The 17,672-nt window shown below is 48.4% G+C and overlaps 4 non-coding genes and 1 pseudogene across 4 annotated transcripts in view; 2 read left to right on the top strand and 3 right to left on the bottom strand.

Moving 5' to 3' along the window:
- Positions 1-5,514: 5,514 nt before the first annotated feature.
- LOC146234821 (uncharacterized) lies at positions 5,515-7,870 on the bottom strand (annotated as a pseudogene).
- An 8,578-nt stretch (positions 7,871-16,448) lies between these two features.
- On the top strand, positions 16,449-16,605 carry LOC146234820 (U1 spliceosomal RNA). Its single transcript, XR_014741927.1, has one exon. It is a non-coding gene; the product is annotated as a U1 spliceosomal RNA (small nuclear RNA).
- Positions 16,606-16,736: 131 nt separating this feature from the next.
- Positions 16,737-16,855, bottom strand: LOC146234819 (5S ribosomal RNA). The gene has a single exon (XR_014742060.1). It is a non-coding gene; the product is annotated as a 5S ribosomal RNA (ribosomal RNA).
- A 501-nt stretch (positions 16,856-17,356) lies between these two features.
- On the top strand, positions 17,357-17,520 carry LOC146234818 (U1 spliceosomal RNA). The gene has a single exon (XR_014741920.1). It is a non-coding gene; the product is annotated as a U1 spliceosomal RNA (small nuclear RNA).
- Positions 17,521-17,650: 130 nt separating this feature from the next.
- LOC146234817 (5S ribosomal RNA) overlaps positions 17,651-17,672 on the bottom strand; it is a 119-nt gene continuing 97 nt past the window's right edge. The window contains exon 1 of the ribosomal RNA XR_014742058.1: positions 17,651-17,672. This exon is cut by the window's right edge and continues 97 nt beyond it. This is a non-coding gene — a ribosomal RNA (5S ribosomal RNA).

Here is a 17,672-nt window from a genome sequence, read left to right as displayed (position 1 = left end):
CGAGGACTCAACACTCACTGACTGGAACATGGTTGTTCTGAAGAGGACCCACCACTGCCACCTCTGAAAACAAGTCCACCCCGACTTCTGACTCTCCATCCCCCCCGAAACCACCACCAAAGCCTCCAAGCCCTCCCCCCACAACCCCGCCCTGGTCCCAAGTCCAGACGCCAACCCCCCACAGCAGTCTCTCCACCACCAGGCAGACGGTGGGGGGGGGGGGGGGGGGGGGGACGAAGCCGTGAGCAACCAGGGGGAGGTGCCGACCCGGCTCTGCCTTGCTCTCAGGTCTTCCTCTCTCCTCCACAGAAAGACTGTCCACCTCAGACCAGACGGGAGGAGGGCCAGGAGCCCCAACACCAACCTTAGGAGCAGGCGGGCCACAGGAGAGTACCGTCCCTTGGGGATGGGCTACCGAGTGGCCTCAGCCGGCTCTGAGTCTTCTTCTCCCCCCCACCCTTGCAGGTTTGGGGGACACGCACCATCACCATGGCTGCCAGGATGAACCCTGGGGCGATGAGACGGGTGAACACCGTCAGAGTGACAGTGAAATCCGATGAGGCTGCCGGGGACAGAGCCACCAAAGGATCCACAACCACTGCAACGACGACAGGACAGAGAGACAACACAACCGGAATGACTCGCCTGGAATTCAGCAGAGCCGTACTCCAACGAGGTATGGGCTTTGCGCCGCTCGATCTTAACTGCCTGGTGAAACCACCCTCAAGCCCCAACACCTTTGAGGTCAGTTTCAAAACGCCACAACTGTTAGAGCAATTTTGGACCATGTACCACCAGAAAAAAATAACCCGCCTTTCAGCCATCTCAACACAGAACCACTTTCAGACAGGGAAAACTAAGTAGTCACAATGAAGCTGTGCAGGAGTACGACGTGGAGGTTTGGCTGCGCCGCTATGCCCGCGTCAACTCTGGAATGAGGAGGGTCCTGGACGAGAATGGAGTGTGGACCGGGGCACAGAAATGGCTGGTCCAGCTCACACCGGATCCTTCAGCGGTGAGCGGTGTCCAACACATCCCCAGTACCATCAACCTGGGGAACCACAGGGGCACCTTCCACTACTACGGTATGCCAAAATTGTGCAGGACCTGCGGCCACCTCGGACATCTGGCCGCGGCCTGCTCAAAGACCATCTGCCGCATCTGTCGAGGGGAACACCCCACGGCGGAATGCACCAACACACGCCCCTGCAACCTGTGTGGGCTTCAGGGACACCTCTACAGAGACTGCCCCCACTCATACGCCAACAAGACGAGGAGGCCGGCCAATAACCCCCCTACGGCACCGCCCGGAGCTCAACAGCAGAAGGAGCAGGCCGTCCCCCCTCCACCAACCTCCCCTTCCCCCTCACCCCCCCCTTCAGACTCTTCCACAGCCCCTCTATTCATCATTACTGACCCCGACCCGGTACCGGCCCTCTCCACCGACCCACAGACCGACATCCACCCCCTCTCCCCACTCCCGGGGGCAGTCTCTTCCCCGACGACACAACCAGACCTACCGGACTCCCAGACAGACTTACCCACCCCTCTCCAGCAGACCCCCGCCACAGCCAATCCACCTGGGACAACACGACAGGACTCTGACTCCACCGACATGACCTCCCCAGTGTATCTTCCAATACGTACATCCACTCTTGCCAGGCCGGTGAATATGAGGCAACCGGCTCTGGTAGGGATCATTCCCTCCCACGACCTGCCCCCACACTCCCAGTCACTTTACAACGAGGACTCGACACTCACTGACTGGAACATGGTCGTTCTGAAGAGGAAGCGCAAGGAAGAGGATCGGAGCAAATCCTGGAAGGACAGATCCACCAAAGCACTACAGGACATCATCGACGACTTCTCCCTAATGGATGTCGGCGGCACCTCCCCCCCAACACACAGGTGGGTGAGATCCTCGGGCTCTGCCTCTTCAAGGATCGACATGTTCTTGCTCTCGCCAGGTCTGGGAGTGTGCTCCTTCAAGACCCAGGCGACGCACTTCTCAGACCACAGGATGCTGACCGTGACCCTGTGATGGGAGGGGCCTGCCAGACCAATGAGGGGGCCCTGGAGGATGAACACATCTGTACTCCAGGACCCCTCCATCAGCCACTCCTTCTCCAGGCGCTACCTGGAGTGGAGGACCCTGAAAGATTTATTTACATCCCCGATACTGGTGGGAAATGGTCAAGTCCCGGGTCAAGTGGTTCTTCGGAGGGGTGGGAAGAAGGAAGGCTCGGGAACAGAGGGCCAGCTTCCACCACCACAACGAGGCCCTGCAACGCCTGAGCCTCCTCCAACTCAGAGGATTCGACGTGACCCGGGAGCTGTCAGAGACCAAGGAACACCTGGCCACACTATCGGGAAGAACAGGAGAGGAAGACATTCAAGGATAAACTTCACCCTTCGCGCTCCTCTGCCTCAACCAAGAGAAGGCCTTTGACCGGGTAAGCCATGGCTTCCTGCAGGAGATGCTGGGGAGGATGAACTTCCCACAACACCTCATCCACTGGACCAGGCTCTGCTACAACAACATCACGAGCAGAGTCCTGGTCAATAGACAGCTGACGGACCCCTTTCCCATCCGGTCTGGGGTCAGTCAAGGATGCCCCCTAGCACCCCTGCTGTACGTCATCTACCTGGAGCCTTTCCTCCGTAAAATCAGAGCTACATAGAACATTCAGGGTTATCACCTCCCGGGGGCCCAGGGAGAGTGGCTCCAGGTGGTGGCGTACATGGACGACATCACCATCGTCGGCACGGATAGTCGGTCCATTGCCGAGGCAACAAAGGTGGTGGACTCTTACTGTGCAGCCACTGGCGCCCTGGTTAATCGAGGTAAGAGCGAACTGTACCTGTCGCAACACTGGAAAGAAGACATAACCACTTCTTTCCCTGTAAAGACAGACAACAACATGCTGCTCGGAGTCACCTATCAGAACAAGGGGAAAGGGACCTTGACCTGGGGCAACACCATCAGCAATGCCAAACAAAAGATTGCCCAGTGGAGTGCACGGTCCCTCACAATAACGGGCAAGATCCTGAAGGCAATTATCCTCCCCATTCTCCTCTGTCGGTAGGCTGTTTCCCCCGGACAGGGAGACGAGCAAAACCATCGAGCACCTGATGTTCACCTTTGTCTGGGGGAGCACCATGGAGCGCTTGAAGAGGACCACCATGTACAGCGCAGAGGAGAAGGGGGGGAAGGGGGTCCCAGACATCCTTAACATCATCAGGGCACAGGGCCTCTCCCAACTGGTCACAAACATCCATAAACCGGACAGGAAGGCAGGAGCCTTTGAGAGGTACTTCGCCACACCCACACTCCGAGCACTCCGTATCACCAACACTACCGTCAACCACACTGGGCCATACTGCTGGGACCCCCCACAAGTATACAAGGAGTGGAAGAACTTTGCCTTCAGGACGGGTCTGCCCGCAGCCGGCCTGGCCTCCTGGAAATACAAGGACATCATGGCACACATCAGAGGGAAGGACATCATCACACCACCCAAGGCCAGGCTGGCCCTGGACATCCAACAGGTATGGAAAAACATCAACCATAAATGCATCAACAATAAACAAAAGGATTTGAATTGGTCAACTGCTCACGGCTGTCTCCACACCAGAGAATTCATGTATAGACGGCGCATGGCCCGTACCGAGCTCTGCACCCACGGTTGCACGGACACTGAAAACATTTACCACCTGTTTGTCAAGTGGACCGTGGCCAGGCGGGTCTGGGCCCTGTTTGTTCCCTCCGTCTCCCTCTACAGGAACAACACCTTGCCTCGCTTGACGGCGGACGAAATCCTGTTCGGTCCTCCGGGGGGCTGCACGACCCCTCGCCTACAACATCAGTGGAGGATCGTCAGCACCGTCAAGCAGGTGATATGGGAGACAAGGAACAGCAGGGTCTACCATCAACAGGATCAACCCTTCATCATCCAGAGGAGGAGAATCACTCTCCTCCTCAGGGACTACGCCATCCTGGACTTCAAAAATAACCCGGACACCGCTAGAGACACATGGGGGGTTGAGAGGTGGAAGGACATGTCCATCTAACTCAGCGCCCCATGCCACCACACCATCTCGGCACTTCCAGGGATGCAAACACATGTATGGTCAAAAAAGAAAGAAGTAATTTCAGCCCTCGCCCCGCAGCAAATATCCATATCCTTACTTTTCCACCAACCCCCTGACATCCCTGGCCCACCCCTACATGCACATTGAGTAAAATGACATTCTGAAGATCAAAATACACCAACACTTATTTGGAATATTCTATTTCATTTTTTATTCCGATACATAAACTCTTATTAAACTATCTAGCACTTCTTCTGGTTTTACTTCCTCTTCTTCCTGACCACCTAAGGGGACTAAATGTTGATGATCCAAGCCAACTCCTTCAGCTGAGTAGCGTGGGAATGGCCCCTCACCACAGGATCAATGGAGGACAAGGCCTGTAGGGTCTTACTTTTGATAGGTAGTTTATTCTACTTGCCACAAGCTGTGTATGGTCACCTTCCCAATAAAATCCATGACAGTAGGCGATTTCTTTAAGGGAAACTCGGCTTCCCCTAAAATGTCAAAAAAATGTATGGTCAAATATTTACTATTGTGTTAACATTTTGAATGTGTTATAACACGTTCATCTCGAAGACGAGTTCGTTCAGAATCAGATACATTATAGTAGCAGGTCGACTGACTCGATTTCCTTCTCATACTTTCCCATAGCGTCACAGTGCATTTCTCTGTTGAAGCCCAGCATCCAGGGACTTGAATGGGGCTGCTTCGAACAGTTTTTTTGGTGCTTCAAAACTATACGGTCACTGGATAAATGCTGCAATTATCTCCCGGAAATGAGTTTCTGCATTTCGGAATGTCTGGATTTTGTACTATAAATAGTCGCCGAAGCTATTCGAGCTCAGTCCTATTAGCAGATTTTGCAAGTGTAGTCAAAAGACAAACTGCTGCAACCTATTTCTTGGTATTTGTTGACGAAATTGCTAGCCATTGCTAGCCAAATTGATGAGCCTGCGTTGTTGCCAATGACACACACGACCTGCGTGACCCACAAAGGTTGCGGCCAATGTTGAGTGAGTGAGTTGTCATGGTGATTACAGTTATTACAGCTCCTGATGGAGCTTTAGATTGGACACGCACCAATGAAAACTTGCTTGTATTGCGTCTAGGTCCGGATCTGCCTATTGAGTCACCTCGCCATAGACAGTAAAAGATACGCAGCAAGAAGACACACGAGTAGGCTTGTGCACATACTGCTGATTTGCTTATTTCCTATTTACTTGTTTGGTGGAGGCAATCCAGAATTACTTTTGGAGCAATTATAATCAGACCCCCCCCCCCCCCCCCTTAAAAAGCCGAAAAGCGCGCCGTTTGCATCCCTGACTTCATGCTCCGTCCCCGAAAGCCGGCGGCGTTCCCCGTTCATCACCCTCATCGCCCCCACAACCATCAACCATCACCACCGCCCTGCCACCACTCCACTCACCCCACCTGTTCCGGCACCAAGCCCGAAGACACCAACACCTGTCCCCAGTACGAGGGTCTGGAGAGGAGAAACCCACCAGGCCACAAGGGAAGGTACACAAGTACATCACACCTGCACCCCAGTATCCTTGCCCACCCCTCCCTTTCCCCCCCTCTCCCCTGTCACTTCACAGGGTTCCAGTGGCACACCCCCGGCACACCAGCTGCAGCACCTGGAAGTCGCCCCCCCCCCCTTTTTCCTCGCTTTCCTTGAGGGTTTTAGGTTGGCGCAGGGAGGGCCCACACTGGTGAAATAATGTGTTTTGTTTCGAGGTAAGGGTCATGAGGGGATTGTGATTGACCAATTGACACTGGGTGAAATGTGGGGGAAGTTTTCACCAATGCACTGTAAATGACCGTTTTTAATTTTGGTAAAACCAATAAAGGCATAAAAAGGTTCACCCAGGGCGAGTATCCAATCGGCACTCTGACTCCCATTCAGCCATAGTGGTCAGCAAAGGAATCGAAACTCCCGGGTTCGAGCGGTGTCTGTGTAACTCGTCAGATGGGTGAAGTTAGTTATACCTGGGTGTGGTAGCCTGACTTGTACAGGTGCACGTGTCGTCCGGCCCCCACACAACCATCCCCACGAGGACACTTCAGGGAGTACCTCCACACTCAAGGCGCCAAAGGAAGACACGACTCCTACAAAAGAGCTGTGGACTTGGCACGCCACCGCTGAGAAAGCCGGTAGGTTCAGGTGGGTAAAACCACAACCTGTCGGATTTCAACAGCCGCTGCTTTTTCAGGAGACTGGCGACGTCCTTGAAGGTCTGAACTGGGGTGAACAGCCGTCTCTCGGCGTCCTCCTTCACCCAGGAGATGTCGGCAGATGGGATGCCATTGGGGTCTTCCCAGAGACGCACCCAACCCTCCAGCTCTGCCTGCAACACGTACAAACACATACAATACATCTGGTTGTTACTGTGTACAATGCAATGTCAGAACATATTGAAATAACCATTTCAAAAACTTTCAAATCATTACTTACAATTCTTTACATGTAATGTCAATATCACTTACAGGGGAGTCGATCACAGGTGTTGTGTGATCCTGGGACACGGTGGCAGGCTGCTGAGACCGGATTGAGGTAGCTGGCTGCTCGGACCGGTCAGAGGTGGCAGGCTTCTTGGGTCGGACAGCGAGTTCACCCGGGATTTGGGACCGCAGAGGCTGACTGAATAAGCCCTTGAAGTCTTGCAACTTGACCGACTAATAATGAACAGAATAAAGTAGTCGTTTTGTAATGAAAATTTAAAAAAAAGATACAGCTTAATGTGAGTTTACTCTGTATCTCACTTACCTTCCACAGACTGGCTTGCAGCCACAAGTTCCACCTCATTGCCTCGCCGTTCAGGAGCATCGCATTTAGAAGTGGTGGCCTGCAGTTGCTGGGCAACAAATCTATTGTTACTCTAGATTGTATGATACATCCTTTTTTTAATGACCAAAAACAAACATGTTACTATGCTACTCTGCTCTTCCTGTTTCATAACACTTACTTGCTTGTCTGTCATTAATGTATTTTCTGAACCTTTTCATTTGAATGCTGGTTATGTGAGTCACTGGTGTGTGCAACAACCTCCTCACTGAACCATAAGCATCCGTAATGCCCTTCCTCTGCTCAGCATAGTACTTTTCTGGCCTGTCCTTTTGTGTCTGGTATTGTCTATAGAGTTTCCACATCTCTTGGAAGGTGTGACTCAAACCCTCACCTGTCTGTGTTGGCCTCAAGAAGATTTGAGATCTGTGGGAAGCTCTCTGCATACTCTGCTAGGTCATCCTTTATCCACAGGTTCCCAATCTCTCCCTTACGGTGAGGGTTGATCACCTCTGACCTGTGCTTGTCAAGGACGCTGCAATAATCAACTTAGTATCGTCATCATTAATATCACTGAGTATGAGGAGGAGTAAAGAAACGTTGCAAAGATGAATTATAAACCCTGATGGTAGCCATAGTTTTATGTTGAAAATAAATGCTATTTGATATGCAAAGCCCACAACAGTTTTACTTACTACTTCATGTAGCCCACATCATTTTCCACAATCCAGTGGAGTGGTGCGTTCATATACTGCCCAAACAGCACCACCAGCTTTCCCAGGCACATCTGGCGTGAAGGCACAGGGCTGCCCTCTGCCCGTAGGAGCTTCTGTGCGTGGGCCAGGGCAGTGGCCTGGTTCAACAGCTCTTGGGTAGGAACAGCGTTTTTTTCCCCCCCCCGATAGGTACGAGACTCCTCGCTGGCCCCAACACAGCCTGTTGACAACTTGCTGGGGCCTCAGGGTTGAGCACTCTTATGACTGGGGTTGCCATCTTCAGTGGTAGAAATACAGCTCTACAGACACTTCTGAAATACACCAGGTACAATAGCAAAACATTATTATTTAGATTTACACCAATTTGCCAAATAATTTCCACCTGAATGATTTAGAGCCATTTAAAATAAACTGAGAAGGTGTATACTTTTGTGTGACTGTTGCAGATCAGTGTTAGTGTGCTAGCATTGATTCTGTAATGGTGTAATGGAAAGGCTGGATCCAAGCTCAGGGGTATAAATCAGTGGCGTTGTTAGAGATTAAATCGTACGGGGGCACAGGCCCCTATTCATATCCCTTTTCTTTCTTCCAAGCGCGTTGCGCACAAAACACTACTAGGCTATAGAAACTCCCCTTGCTTAACCCACTATACAACAGTTCAGGGACACAAGTTTGATACGAGTTTTGGATGGACATCTATACTTGATGCAAGCGCGCAAATTTTGTTTGAGTAAAAATAAGAAGATCAGTAGGCCTATCATTTAGAAATGATAGGCCTACCTTTCTTTAGTTTTGTAATGTTTTCTTAGCCTACCTCAATTCTGACTGCCGAGTCCGACACCTGGACTTCTGTGTGCGTGCTGCAGTGGATAATTGGCAAGCTCAGAAGAGCGCGCATTGGTTGGTGTTTTCGGTTAAACTGCATTGATTTTACAAGCGTTGATTGGGATACTGCGTTTATTTTTTCCGGGATTATCAACCTAAATGAATGCACTGACTAATAAAGTCAATTGTTAAACTCAAACTTTAAAATTTTACAGGGGCACAACAAATTTATACTGGGGCACTGCCCCAGTAAAAATGGTCTAACGACACCCCTGGTATAAATTGAAAACCAAAAGCAAACCAGGTACAGGGACAGGTCCAGATACAAAAGAATAGGATTGGAGTGTTTCCAAATGGGACAATACTTGCAGACTGCTTCGTAGATTTGGTATGTGGCAAACAGCAAACAGTACTTCAAAAAGGACAGGGTGTGAACGAACAGTTAAGTAGTGGCACTAAGTGGCAGAAGGAGAACAGGTGAGTGGAATCAGTAATCAGTACTCAGGGGATGCACAGGAGATTTACCAGTTTAACAACTTTCAGCCTTGAATATAGCAATTAAAACACAATTGTATATTTAGACACCTCCACATTTTTTTTCAGACGTTTTGTGTAGATGGCATAACAAATACGATCTTAAATAAATATGTAAAAAGTACGAAATCTGTGTTAGAATGGAGTGAGGGGATTTAACGGAGAGATGCGCTACTGTACTTTGCTTACCTGTCTACAGAAATCTGGTTAATACATTTTGTTTAAACAAATCGAAATCATCCACCACTGAATGCCATTTTCAATGTTTTAAAACTTTGTATAAACATGATTTACCAGAATTACCGTAGTAGGGTCAATACAAATGGCTCAGCGCTGTCACTTGGTAAATACGATCTTAAATATGTAATACAATCTCTGTTAGGATGGATTGAGGGGATTCAATGGAGATGTGCTACTGTAGCTAGCTCTACTGTACCCGTCTTAAAAATTATGTAGGCTACATAAAAATGTGCACCTCCCTAAAGCATGACTGGACAGTTCAGAAATGGTTAAATGTGTGTTTAAACCTGTAGTTTTTTCCACAGATCACATCCTTAGGATGTAAGCTTTCAGAAAATACATGGGTTAGGTGGTTGAATCCGTTTCCCTAAATGGCACAGCCCAAAAAGTAGCAGCCATATAGGCCTACTCCATTTACCAATACTGAATTTATTATGCATGGGCAACATACTAATATGGAGAGAAGGACGTGTCTCTTGTCTCGTTAGATAACATCCGGAGGGTATAAGCTTTCAGAGGATATATGGTTTTAATGGTTGAATCAGTTTTGCCTTCATGTTACAGACTAACATGTAGTAATGAAATGCTGCGAATTGCCAAAATTACAAGTTGAGCAACCTTGTTAAATTTGGATGACAATTCTGGAAAAAAGGTGTTTTCTTCTTTTTTTCCCAGTTGTTAGAAAAACTAGCATGTTAGCTAAGGTTAACTTCAGAGGGCTGTTCAATAAAGCGAGTTTACCGAATAAGCCAGACTTATGGAGTTAGTCTGACTAATTTCTAATTTGTTCGGTTCCATAAAGCTAGCTCAACTTAGGTCGAACTCGATTACAATGGCAACTTACGCTGCAAAACTAGTCTGGTCAAACTCAGACTCAGTGGGGAACCGTCAGGGCCCTCAGAGAGGGCCTTATATATTCAAAAAATATATATGAATAGTTATTAATATATATATATGAATATATAAAGGTATTCTGTTATATTGTATTTTAATAATCCATAATTTTACAATGTTTCTGAAACAAACCCTTCAATCCTGCCTTTTTCAGTTTATGTTGTAATGTGAAGAGTTCAATGACAAAAAATTCCATTTGGTCACCCTATCAGAATTTTGCTGCCTCTGTTGTTGGGAGGAAAATGCTATGCAGCTAGCTTTGTGACAAGTTCCGCCCGCTGTGGGAACGGACAAACGCGATCACAAGCCTAATAAACTAGCTAGCCTGTTTGTTCACTTTACAAGTACTGCGAGTAACGTTCCCGCTATTGAGGAGGTTATTGTTTTTCGCTTGTTGTGCGCCGTTTACTAGGTTAACTTTTAATAATAAATTGGAGTTAATCCACAAAGGAAGACCTACACCAGAATTTAATTTTGTTAGCTTTTGAGAGCCTATATGTTATAGTGTTGTGCAGAATGACCGGTCAATCTGTAGGCTAACTATGTACCAACGCAACGTCATTGTGCACAATTACCTTGTGCACAATTACCGTGAATAGTGCCGCAAGGGCTGGCTCAAATAGTGCTTAATGACCAACACAATTTCATGTAGGCCTTAATGCTGTGCGTGCTGTATCGTGTTTTTTTCCCCGACGAGTAATTTAGGTCAGAGGGCCAAGGTTTAAGAGTCACGGTTCGCTACTGGTCAGACTAACTGTCAGGCTTAGCATGACTTGGTGCTTAACCAGACGTTCCTGTAACACTGACCCAACGGGAAAACAATGATTTACCATGTATATTCTCATTTTCTTATTCTCATCAGTTTAATATGTTTAACATTGATAGAAAACTTAAATAGCCTACATAGGCTACAACATTTAGCCTAATGCATTAAACAATAATGAACAATGCTTTGATAGGCTACGCACCATAGCCGTTAATGTATGGATGTTAGTTTGTGATTTCAAATGTTTAGGCATCAGGCTTAGGCCTATATCTCAATCTAAATTATCCGAGTATTATTATCATATCAATATAATTGTTAACAATAGCCTACAATTTCAAAACGAACTTAAATCCGCCCTCCATTTCCATGACACAAAAAACATGTTGAAAAGTTAGGCTACTGGATGTCTTGATTAATAGTAGGCTATTTATTTTAAACAATGTCAAAAAAACCCATTTAGATGAGTTTAGAGGGTGTCTTTTAATCAACAAAGTAAAGGTCTAAAAAGGTCCTCGTCCTCGACCTACGTAGCCTATCGTTCACGACTTCAATCATGGCGTGTCATTTTATTTTCATTGAAGCAGTGGATGATAGCCTGACGTTGTCATACTCATAATTCTAGTCAGAATATGAGTCTGATAACTCTCCGGTGGGCTGTGAGTATGGGGCGTGTTTCAACTGAACTCGTAAAACAAATGCCTCTTCGCTCAATTGGATAGACCTACAACCAATCAGAGCAACGTAATATGTTGTTTGTTGAAAACGAATTCAACCCAAGCGCTCTTTCGTGACGTTGTTGATTACGTTACTGTTGATCATCTGTCCATCATCGTATAAAGCCCGCCCTGGCAATTTCATTGGTCTGCCCAGCGCCTGGTTTTATATAGTTTGTCCCCAATACGAGCCCCTCCAGACCCAACTTCCCGACCAATTTTTTTGTGGGCGGGGCCAAGTTGGGCTTGCAGCCAGGCTGGATGAGGATGAGGGTGCTGTCATTGTACACGATTTAAAGGGAACGTTCTTTCTGGAAGAAGTCACGTGGCCGTGTGCATTGCTTTTGCCGTGGGGATTGTATGATCCATGTTTTACCTCTCTCGCGGCCATCTTTCCACTTCCGTGTCTTCCGGTCTAGCTTTAAATAGTGGCCCTTTTTTTCTCTAGCTCCGAGACCTCGTGCACGCTTGCAACTACCTACTACTACTACTACTATACGTCATACTTTGCGACAACCAGTCGCGAGCATAGATTTATATGGTTACTAGCGTGTGAGCTAAGGAATTGCAGTTGTAGATATCTATGGGCAGAATGGGGTACAAGTCCGATAAGAATCAGACACATGATGCAAACTTAACGGAATTGTATTCTGTCACTGTATAGTATTCCTTTCACTTGTTTTTTAGAAACAGGCTATAGGGCTAAATATAGTAGCCTACTAGATGGAACTCATCACATATGTTGCTTTTTTTCTTCGTGATATGAGCATGATTTCCAACGCATTGTATCGGATGAAATAAACTGTTAACGTGAAAAGCTCCGTCGTTGTTCTCGCCAGGCAAAGAAAGCTTAATAGTTATTTTGGTAATCGAAATCTTCCATAATGCAAACTTACCATCAAATCAAATCAAATGTATTTGTATAGCCCTTTTTACACGCAAGCATGTCACAGAGGGCTTCACATATGCCCATAGAACTGCCCCTCAACCAACCTAAACCCTCAAGGAAGACAAGGAAAAACTCCCAACGGGAGAAAAAAATGGAAGAAACCTTGGGAGGAGCAATTCAGAGAGGGATCCCCTCCTCCAGAGACGGTTGGCAAGAGAGAGGAGCAGAACACAAGCTAAACATAGTCATACAGTGTCAATGGGTTTTGAAACATCAAAAATCCATTGTTCGGCTTTATAGACGTTGGATGGGACCTGGAAACTCGCTGTTGGCCGTCATGGAGGCTGGTTTCCGGTTGACGACCTGGTCCAGCGTTGGTAGACCGACGACCAGGCAGGTCCTGACAGCTCAGACCCCCCACACCACAGGGGGGGGGACAGAGAGGAGAACAGGGATTAGAGAATGCCAGGAGCAGCTAACAGTTTCAGTCGTAATAGAATGAGATCCCCACCGGTCAAGTGTGGACTAGTGCAGCAATTTAACAAAGCTAAGAGGGTATTTGATGCAGCCCCACACACCAAGACAGCGACAGCCCCCCTTGGTTGGAACATGAAATCTGTTCCAGGGAAAACAACTCTAAAGTAGGTTATATTATATATACCATAGCTTACTGTCAACTTTATATTCAAACGAAATGCCACGAAATTCACACTGCCTTTAATTTCACATCAGTGTCGAAATGTGACCTGTGTTATATATATTCAACCTAGAAAACCAAACGTCTTTTAATGGATATAACGTGATCTAACAAGACATGTTAATAATGTAATAAATAAAAGCTTGGGAAGTGTGTCAAAAATATACTTTATTGAACATTTGCCTTTGAAAGGGCATATTCATAGAACCATATAGGCTACAAGACGTTTCCATCAGATGTAAGTGGGGGTGAAACATAGTCACTGAGGACCTTCATTGTCCCACAGAAGCAGTCTGGCTTGATGACATGATCAAAAAAAGAATAATGGCTGTGTTTAACAAAAGCTTCTGAAGGCAAGACTAATATTATTTAAATATATATCATTTCCGATTGTGGTTAACAGTTAAAGTCTTAATCTTCGTCTTTGCTCCAGATAGACATGTCAACAATCTATGCTCGCGCTTAACATAATATATTTGCCATCATGTCATGAACGTTTTTACGAAGAATCAAATGTGTTTTAAAATAACGGGAATAAACTATATTAACAACGTTTCATGTATGTGTGACAAAGATTTGATAAACTTGCTACAACAAGGCAGGCTACTCAAGCCATTTCTCCCTGTGCTCATCCAATATAAGTCTACGGCTCATTCAGCTCAATGTAAATCGGCTATCGGCCAATGTGAACTATTGTGCTCGTGCCCTGTTAGTATCCGCAAGCACATTTGCAGGCAACTTTTATTGACGTAGGCAAATAAATGGGGTGCTCGTTTACCCATTTCGGATTGGTTTCAAACTTAGCAAAAATTATTCTATGAAAAAGCTGGTTGTATGAGCCAGGTTCGAGAATCAAACAAAAATTATTGGGGGAGATAGTTTTGTAAATGTTGACTGGAGTTTATACAATAAAAACGACCGGAAGACACGGGAACCTAACCGTAAATGCAATACCATCTACATCCACCGGGGCTGTTGCCTCAAGCCGAGAGGCGAGGGATGGGGGATGGGGGCTTGCCTTATGTCCAAGAGTATGGGATTTGAATCTGCTTGCGTGATGCCGTTTGTCTAAAAAAACGAAAAGTGGAATTCTATTGCTATGGGTATTCTCCCTACTGATAAAGTGGAACGGATTTGATTGTGAAGCAATGGAAAGATCGCTGAAATAGTAGACCAGTCAACAACTAATATTTTTATCGCTTTTTTTTTAAGTGAAGGGGACGTGACCCCCCCAAGTTACATTGCGGCAACGCCCATGCATCCACCACTAGATGTATACTATTTACAATGTTTTGAAACTTTGTATAAACATGAATGATTTAAGAATTAGATCTACCGAAATTACCGTAAGGTCAATACCAGGGCCGTGGTGAGAATCGGGGGAATCGGGAGAGTACCTGGTGGACCGCTTCACTTTTGGGCCGGTCGAGTATTTTTTGTTGTTGACATTTGTCACTTGTCACAGTATTATCTTCTCTAAAAGTAGGCTACACACGTTCCGCATTCTGACACCTCAGACTCTGCATGGGTTGTACAATATGAGGGAGTTCTCCCCTCCTAAATCCCCGCCCAGTAGCTCAGTTTGCCTTGCGATACCTCTGTAGTTTTTTGTGGTCAGTTTGAGTTTATTTTTATTGTTGTTATTCTCTCTCTCTCTCTCTCTCTCTCGTCATCATTGAATGTATATGCTGCTTTCACTTGGTGTCATTGGACTATTCTAATCAGAGGTGGACTTTCAAGGGGCAGGGCAGAGGAGGGGTGACCCACAGGGGTGGGGGGATGGGTGTGAGTGGGAGGTGGGGCTGGCTCCCTTCCTCCCGCCCCATACATTGGCTGTTTCTTTCTGCGTGGGTGAGTGGGAGGTGGGGCTTGCTCCCTTCAGCCCGCCTCTTCCATTGGCAGCTTTTCCTGCCTGTCTGCTTACCGCGGATGCCTGCGGCAGCCCTGGCACGCGGCTGAGGGGACCCGTCTCCCTTCCAACTCATACTTACCTGGCAGGGGAGACACCTTGATCACGAAGGAGGTTCACCCAGGGCGACACTGAAAACATTTACCACCTGTTTGTCAAGTGCACTGTGGCCAGGCGGGTCTGGGCCCTGTTTGTTCCCTCTGTCTCCCTCTACAGGAACAACACCTTGCCTCGCTTGACGGCGGACGAAATCCTGTTCGGTCCTCCGGGGGGCTGCACGACCCCTCGCCTACAACATCAGTGGAGGATCGTCAGCGCCGTCAAGCAGGTGATATGGGAGACAAGGAACAGCAGGGTCTACCATCAACAGGATCAACCCTTCATCGTCCAGAGGAGGAGAATCACTCTCCTCCTCAGGGACTACGCCATCCTGGACTTCAAAAATAACCCGGACACCGCCAGAGACACATGGGGGGTTGAGAGGTGGAAGGACGTGTCCATCTAACTCAGCCCCTCATGCCACCACACCAGCTCTGCACTCCGTGCTCCGTCCCCGAAACCCGGCGGCGTTCCCCGTTCAACACCCTCATCGCCCCCATAACCACCATCACCACCAACACCACCACCCTGGCAGCCACCACTACACTCACCCTACCCGTTCCGGCGCCAAGCCCGAAGACCCGGGGACACCAACACCTGTCCCCAGTACGAGGGTCCGGAGAGGAGAAACCCACCAGGCCACAAGGGAAGTACACCAGCACACCACACCCGCACCTCAGTACCCTTGCTCACCCCCTCCTTTCCCTCCCTCTCCACTCTCCCCTATCACCTCACAGGGTTCCAGAATACCAACACCAACCGAGCAGCAGCACCCTCCAATCGCCCCCCCCTCCAAGGACTGGTCATCCCCCCCCCCCCCCCCCCGGCACACCAGCTGCAGCACCTGGAACCCCTCTCCCTGGGCCCCCGAAAAGGACACTACAGCGCCCCCCCTGGCACAAGGACAAACCACCCCCCCCCATCAAAGAAGTCTGGCCCCTCCAACCCCCCCACCCACACACCCCCCCTACTTACCCGAACATTACAGAAACTCTCACCCCAGAAATGCATCATTTGCACTGCACTTGGACCCAGCCCGACCTGCAGCACCCCCAACCATCCCTGGAGGAGGGGATACCCCCTCGAATGGCTCCTCCCGAGGTTTCTTCTCGATTTTCTCAATAGTTTTTTGTGAGGAGTTTTTCCTCGCTTTCCTGGAGGGTTTTAGGTTGGCGCAGGGAGGGCCCACACTGGTGAATTTGTGTTCTTTTGAGGTAAGGAGGTGATTGACATATTGACACTGGGTGAAATGTGGGGGAAGTTTTTACCAATGCTGTAAATAACTGTTTTTAATTTTGGTAAAACCAATAAAAGCTTAAAAGGTTCACCCAGGGCGAGGCTCGGCCATTGCACTTCGGCTGTGCTGACCTTTGCGAATTCCCCAAATGCGGGAATCTCGACTGCATAATTTCTGGTAGTGGGGGACTGCGTACGCGCTCTCCCCCGAACATGTCTGTGAAAAATAATAATAATAAAAACAATAATTATCTGGGAATCCTGAGACAGATCAAGCCGAGCGGTGTGACACGGAGTGGGGAAACAGTACCCCCTGCTGGTGAGAGAAGAGGAAAAAAAAAAGCTTACAGCACCTGGTATTCCCAGGCGGTCTCCCATCCAAGTACTAACCAGGCCCGACCCTGCTTAGCTTCCGAGATCGGACGAGATCGGGCGTGTTCAGGGTGGTATGGCCGTAAGCGAAGGAAGCAGTGGGTCATAGGCTACTTATACATGACACCGCTCTGCCCAGTAGCTCAGTTTGCCTTGGGATTCCTCCGTAGTTTTTTGTGGTCAGTTTGAGTTTATTTTTATTGTTGTTATTCTCTCTCTCTCTCTCTCTCTCTCTCTCTCTCTCTCTCTCTCTCTCTCTCTCTCTCTCTCTCTCGTCATCATTGAATGTATATGCTGCTTTCACTTGGTGTCATTGGACTATTCTAATCAGAGGTGGACTTTCAAGGGGCAGGGCAGAGGAGGGGTGACCCACGGGGGTGGGGGGATGGGTGTGAGTGGGAGGTGGGGCTGGCTCCCTTCCTCCCGCCCCATCCATTGGCTGTTTCTTTCTGCGTGGGTGAGTGGGAGGTGGGGCTTGCTCCCTTCAGCCCGCCTCTTCCATTGGCAGCTTTTCCTGCCTGTCTGCTTACCGCGGATGCCTGCGGCAGCCCTGGCACGCGGCTGAGGGGACCCGTCTCCCTTCCAACTCATACTTACCTGGCAGGGGAGACACCTTGATCACGAAGGAGGTTCACCCAGGGCGAGGCTCGGCCATTGCACTTCGGCTGTGCTGACCTTTGCGAATTCCCCAAATGCGGGAATCTCGACTGCATAATTTCTGGTAGTGGGGGACTGCGTACGCGCTCTCCCCCGAACATGTCTGTGAAAAATAATAATAATAAAAACAATCATTATCTGGGAATCCTGAGACAGGTCAAGCCGAGCGGTGTGACACGGAGTGGGGAAACAGTACCCCCTGCTGGTGAGAGAAGAGGGAAAAAAAAGCTTACAGCACCTGGTATTCC

This window comes from Hypomesus nipponensis, chromosome 23 (genome assembly GCF_054491055.1).
Source record: "Hypomesus nipponensis isolate SF chromosome 23, ASM5449105v1, whole genome shotgun sequence".
Classification (NCBI taxonomy): Eukaryota; Metazoa; Chordata; class Actinopteri; order Osmeriformes; family Osmeridae; genus Hypomesus; species Hypomesus nipponensis.
This window is presented reverse-complemented; position numbering and strand designations above follow the sequence as displayed.